The sequence below is a fragment of the Oncorhynchus nerka genome, linkage group LG15 (assembly GCF_034236695.1).
Source record: "Oncorhynchus nerka isolate Pitt River linkage group LG15, Oner_Uvic_2.0, whole genome shotgun sequence".
NCBI classification, from domain to species: Eukaryota; Metazoa; Chordata; class Actinopteri; order Salmoniformes; family Salmonidae; genus Oncorhynchus; species Oncorhynchus nerka.
The window spans coordinates 104781358-104788408 of NC_088410.1; positions in this window are offsets into that span (position 1 = coordinate 104781358).

Genomic DNA, 7051 nt, shown 5'->3' on the forward strand with positions numbered 1-7051 from the left:
CTATAGGGCCCTGGTCAACAGTAGCACTACACCCTATTCCCTATAGGGCCCTGGTCAACAGTAGTGCTACACCCTATTCCCTATAGGGCCCTGGTCAACAGTAGTACTACACCCTATTCCCTATAGGGCCCTGGTCAACAGTAGTACTACACCCTATTCCCTATAGGGCCCTGGTCAACAGTAGTACTACACCCTATTCCCTATAGGGCCCTGATCAACAGTAGTACTACACCCTATTCCCTATAGGGCCCTGGTCAACAGTAGTACTACACCCTATTCCCTATAGGGCGCTGTTCAACAGTAGTACTACACCCTATTCCCTATAGGGCCCTGATCAACAGTAGTACTACACCCTATTCCCCATAGGGCCCTGGTCAACAGTAGCACTATACCCTATAGGGCCCTGGTCAACAGTAGCACTACACCCTATTCCATATAGGGCCCTGGTCAACAGTAGTACTACACCCTATTCCCTATAGGGCCCTGATCAACAGTAGTACTACACCCTATTCCCTATAGGGCCCTGGTCAACAGTAGTACTACACCCTATTCCCTATAGGGCGCTGTTCAACAGTAGTACTACACCCTATTCCCTATAGGGCCCTGATCAACAGTAGTACTACACCCTATTCCCCATAGGGCCCTGGTCAACAGTAGCACTATACCCTATAGGGCCCTGGTCAACAGTAGCACTACACCCTATTCCATATAGGGCCCTGGTCAACAGTAGTACTACACCCTATTCCCCATAGGGCCCTGGTCAACAGTAGCACTATACCCTATAGGGCCCTGGTCAACAGTAGCACTACACCCTATTCCCTATAGGGCCCTGGGCAACAGTAGTACTACACCCTATTCCCCATAGGGCCCTGGTCAACAGTAGCACTACACCCTATTCCCTATAGGGCCCTGGGCAACAGTAGTACTAAACCCTATTCCCTATAGGGCCCTGGTCAACAGTAGTACTACACCCTATTCCCTATAGGGCCCTGGTCAACAGTAGCACTACACCCTATTCCATATAGGGCCCTGGTCAACAGTAGTACTACACCCTATTCCCTATAGGGCCCTGGTCAACAGTAGTACTACACCCTATTCCCTATAGGGCCCTGGTCAACAGTAGTACTACACCCTATTCCCCATAGGGCCCTGGTCAACAGTAGTACTACACCCTATTCCCTATCGGGCCCTGGTCAACAGTAGTACTACACCCTATTCCCTATAGGGCCCTGGTCAACAGTAGTACTACACCCTATTCCCTATAGGGCCCTGGTCAACAGTAGCACTACACCCTATAGGGCCCTGGTCAACAGTAGCACTATTCCCTATAGGGCCCTGGTCAACAGTAGCACTACACCCTATTCCCTATAGGGCCCTGGTCAACAGTAGTACTACACCCTATTCCCTATAGGGCCCTAGTCAACAGTAGTACTACACCCTATTCCCCATAGGGCCCTGGTCAACAATAGCACTATACCCTATAGGGCCCTGGTCAACAGTAGCACTACACCCTATTCCATATAGGGCCCTGGTCAACAGTAGTACTACACCCTATTCCCTATAGGGCCCTGGTCAACAGTAGTACTACACCCTATTCCCTATAGGGCCCTGGTCAACAGTAGCACTACACCCTATTCCCTATAGGGCCCTGGTCAACAGTAGTACTACACCCTATTCCCTATAGGGCCCTGGTCAACAGTAGCACTATACCCTATAGGGCCCTGGTCAACAGTAGTACTACACCCTATTCCCTATAGGGCCCTGGTCAACAGTAGTACTACACCATATTCCCTATAGGGCCCTGGTCAACAGTAGTACTACACCCTATTCCCCATAGGGCCCTGGTCAACAGTAGTACTACACCCTATTCCCTATCGGGCCCTGGTCAACAGTAGTACTACACCCTATTCCATATAGGGCCCTGGTCAACAGTAGTACTACACCCTATTCCCTATCGGGCCCTGGTCAACAGTAGCACTACACCCTATAGGGCCCTGGTCAACAGTAGTACTACACCCTATTCCCTATAGGGCCCTGGTCAACAGTAGCACTACACCCTATTCCCTATCGGGCCCTGGTCAACAGTAGTACTACACCCTATTCCATATAGGGCCCTGGTCAACAGTAGTACTACACCCTATTCCCTATCGGGCCCTGGTCAACAGTAGCACTACACCCTATAGGGCCCTGGTCAACAGTAGTACTACACCCTATTCCCTATAGGGCCCTGGTCAACAGTAGCACTACACCCTATTCCCTATAGGGCCCTGGTCAACAGTAGTGCTACACCCTATTCCCTATAGGGCCCTGGTCAACAGTAGTACTACACCCTATTCCCTATAGGGCCCTGGTCAACAGTAGTACTACACCCTATTCCCTATAGGGCCCTGGTCAACAGTAGTACTACACCCTATTCCCTATAGGGCCCTGGTCAACAGTAGTACTACACCCTATTCCCTATAGGGCCCTGGTCAACAGTAGTACTACACCCTATTCCCTATAGGGCCCTGGGCAACAGTAGTACTACACCCTATTCCCTATAGTGCGCTTTTCAACAGTAGTACTACACCCTATTCTCTATAGGGCCCTGGTCAACAGTAGTACTACACCCTATTCCCTATAGGGCCCTGGTCAACAGTAGCACTACACCCTATTCCCTATAGGGCCCTGGTCAACAGTAGTACTACACCCTATAGGGCCCTGGTCAACAGTAGTACTACACCCTATATTCCCTATAGGGCCCTGGTCAACAGTAGTACTACACCCTATTCCCTATAGGGCCCTGGTCAACAGTAGTACTACACCCTATAGGGCCCTGGTCAACAGTAATACTCCACCCTATTCCCTATAGGGCCCTGGTCAACAGTAGTACTACACCCTATTCCCTATAGGGCCCTGGTCAACAGTAGTACTACACCCTATTCCCTATAGGGCCCTGGTCAACAGTAGTACTACACCCTATTCCCTATAGGGCCCTGGTCAACAGTAGTACTACACCCTATTCCCTATCGGGCCCTGGTCAACAGTAGTACTACACCCTATTCCCTATAGGGCCCTGGTCAACAGTAGTACTACACCCTATTCCCTATAGGGCCCTCGACAGTAGCACTACACCCTATAGGGCCCTGGTCAACAGTAGCACTATTCCCTATAGGGCCCTGGTCAACAGTAGCACTACACCCTATTCCCTATAGGGCCCTGGTCAACAGTAGTACTACACCCTATTCCCTATAGGGCCCTGGTCAACAGTAGTACTACACCCTATTCCCTATAGGGCCCTGGTCAACAGTAGTACTACACCCTATTCCCTATAGGGCCCTGGCAACAGTAGTACTACACCCTATTCCCCATAGGGCCCTGGTCAACAGTAGCACTACACCCTATTCCCTATAGGGCCCTGGGCAACAGTAGTACTACACCCTATTCCCCATAGGGCCCTGGTCAACAGTAGCACTACACCCTATTCCCTATAGGGCCCTGGGCAACAGTAGTACTAAACCCTATTCCCTATAGGGCCCTGGTCAACAGTAGTACTACACCCTATTCCCTATAGGGCCCTGGTCAACAGTAGCACTACACCCTATTCCATATAGGGCCCTGGTCAACAGTAGTACTACACCCTATTCCCTATAGGGCCCTGGTCAACAGTAGTACTACACCCTATTCCCTATAGGGCCCTGGTCAACAGTAGTACTACACCCTATTCCCCATAGGGCCCTGGTCAACAGTAGTACTACACCCTATTCCCTATCGGGCCCTGGTCAACAGTAGTACTACACCCTATTCCCTATAGGGCCCTGGTCAACAGTAGTACTACACCCTATTCCCTATAGGGCCCTGGTCAACAGTAGCACTACACCCTATAGGGCCCTGGTCAACAGTAGCACTATTCCCTATAGGCCCTGGTCAACAGTAGCACTACACCCTATTCCCTATAGGGCCCTGGTCAACAGTAGTACTACACCCTATTCCCTATAGGGCCCTGGTCAACAGTAGTACTACACCCTATTCCCCATAGGGCCCTGGTCAACAGTAGCACTATACCCTATAGGGCCCTGGTCAACAGTAGCACTACACCCTATTCCATATAGGGCCCTGGTCAACAGTAGTACTACACCCTATTCCCTATAGGGCCCTGGTCAACAGTAGTACTACACCCTATTCCCTATAGGGCCCTGGTCAACAGTAGCACTACACCCTATTCCCTATAGGGCCCTGGTCAACAGTAGTACTACACCCTATTCCCTATAGGGCCCTGGTCAACAGTAGCACTATACCCTATAGGGCCCTGGTCAACAGTAGTACTACACCCTATTCCCTATAGGGCCCTGGTCAACAGTAGTACTACACCCTATTCCCTATAGGGCCCTGGTCAACAGTAGTACTACACCCTATTCCCCATAGGGCCCTGGTCAACAGTAGTACTACACCCTATTCCCTATCGGGCCCTGGTCAACAGTAGTACTACACCCTATTCCATATAGGGCCCTGGTCAACAGTAGTACTACACCCTATTCCCTATCGGGCCCTGGTCAACAGTAGCACTACACCCTATAGGGCCCTGGTCAACAGTAGTACTACACCCTATTCCCTATAGGGCCCTGGTCAACAGTAGCACTACACCCTATTCCCTATCGGGCCCTGGTCAACAGTAGTACTACACCCTATTCCATATAGGGCCCTGGTCAACAGTAGTACTACACCCTATTCCCTATCGGGCCCTGGTCAACAGTAGCACTACACCCTATAGGGCCCTGGTCAACAGTAGTACTACACCCTATTCCCTATAGGGCCCTGGTCAACAGTAGCACTACACCCTATTCCCTATAGGGCCCTGGTCAACAGTAGTGCTACACCCTATTCCCTATAGGGCCCTGGTCAACAGTAGTACTACACCCTATTCCCTATAGGGCCCTGGTCAACAGTAGTACTACACCCTATTCCCTATAGGGCCCTGGTCAACAGTAGTACTACACCCTATTCCCTATAGGGCCCTGGATCAACAGTAGTACTACAGCCTATTCCCCATAGGGCCCTGGTCAACAGTAGTACTACACCCTATTCCCTATAGGGCCCTGGTCAACAGTAGTACTACACCCTATTCCCTATAGGGCCCTGATCAACAGTAGTACTACACCCTATTCCCTATAGGGCCCTGGTCAACAGTAGTACTACACCCTATTCCTATAGGGCCCTGTTCAACAGTAGTACTACACCCTATTCCCCTATAGGGCCCTGATCAACAGTAGTACTACACCCTATTCCCCATAGGGCCCTGGTCAACAGTAGCACTATACCCTATAGGGCCCTGGTCAACAGTAGCACTACACCCTATTCCATATAGGGCCCTGGTCAACAGTAGTACTACACCCTATTCCCTATAGGGCCCTGGTCAACAGTAGTACTACACCCTATTCCCTATAGTGCCCTGGTCAACAGTAGTACTACACCCTATTCCCCATAGGGCCCTGGTCAACAGTAGCACTATACCCTATAGGGCCCTGGTCAACAGTAGGACTACACCCTATTCCCTATAGGGCCCTGGGCAACAGTAGTACTACACCCTATTCCCCTATAGGGCCCTGGTCAACAGTAGCACTACACCCTATTCCCTATAGGGCCCTGGTCAACAGTAGTACTACACCCTATTCCCTATAGGGCCCTGGTCAACAGTAGCACTATACCCTATAGGGCCCTGGTCAACAGTAGTACTACACCCTATTCCCTATAGGGCCCTGGTCAACAGTAGTACTACACCCTATTCCTATAGGGCCCTGGTCAACAGTAGTACTACACCCTATTCCCCATAGGGCCCTGGTCAACAGTAGTACTACACCTATTCCCTATCGGGCCCTGGTCAACAGTAGTACTACACCCTATTCCATATAGGGCCCTGGTCAACAGTAGTACTACACCCTATTCCCTATCGGGGGCCCTGGTCAACAGTAGTACTACACCCTATTCCCTATAGGGCCCTGGTCAACAGTAGCACTACACCCTATTCCCTATCGGGCCCTGGTCAACAGTAGTACTACACCCTATTCCATATAGGGCCCTGGTCAACAGTAGTACTACACCCTATTCCCTATCGGGCCCTGGTCAACAGTAGCACTACACCCTATAGGGCCCTGGTCAACAGTAGTACTACACCCTATTCCCTATAGGGCCCTGGTCAACAGTAGCACTACACCCTATTCCCTATAGGGCCCTGGTCAACAGTAGTGCTACACCCTATTCCCTATAGGGCCCTGGTCAACAGTAGTACTACACCCTATTCCCTATAGGGCCCTGGTCAACAGTAGTACTACACCCTATTCCCTATAGGGCCCTGGTCAACAGTAGTACTACACCCTATTCCCTATAGGGCCCTGATCAACAGTAGTACTACAGCCTATTCCCCATAGGGCCCTGGTCAACAGTAGTACTACACCCTATTCCCTATAGGGCCCTGGTCAACAGTAGTACTACACCCTATTCCCTATAGGGCCCTGATCAACAGTAGTACTACACCCTATTCCCTATAGGGCCCTGGTCAACAGTAGTACTACACCCTATTCCCTATAGGGCGCTGTTCAACAGTAGTACTACACCCTATTCCCTATAGGGCCCTGATCAACAGTAGTACTACACCCTATTCCCCATAGGGCCCTGGTCAACAGTAGCACTATACCCTATAGGGCCCTGGTCAACAGTAGCACTACACCCTATTCCATATAGGGCCCTGGTCAACAGTAGTACTACACCCTATTCCCTATAGGGCCCTGGTCAACAGTAGTACTACACCCTATTCCCTATAGTGCCCTGGTCAACAGGGTACTACACCTATTCCCCATAGGGCCCTGGTCAACAGTAGCACTATACCCTATAGGCCCTGGTCAACAGTAGGACTACACCCTATTCCCTATAGGGCCCTGGGCAACAGTAGTACTACACCCTATTCCCCATAGGGCCCTGGTCAACAGTAGCACTACACCCTATTCCCTATAGGGCCCTGGGCAACAGTAGTACTAAACCCTATTCCCTATAGGGGCCCTGGTCAACAGTAGTACTA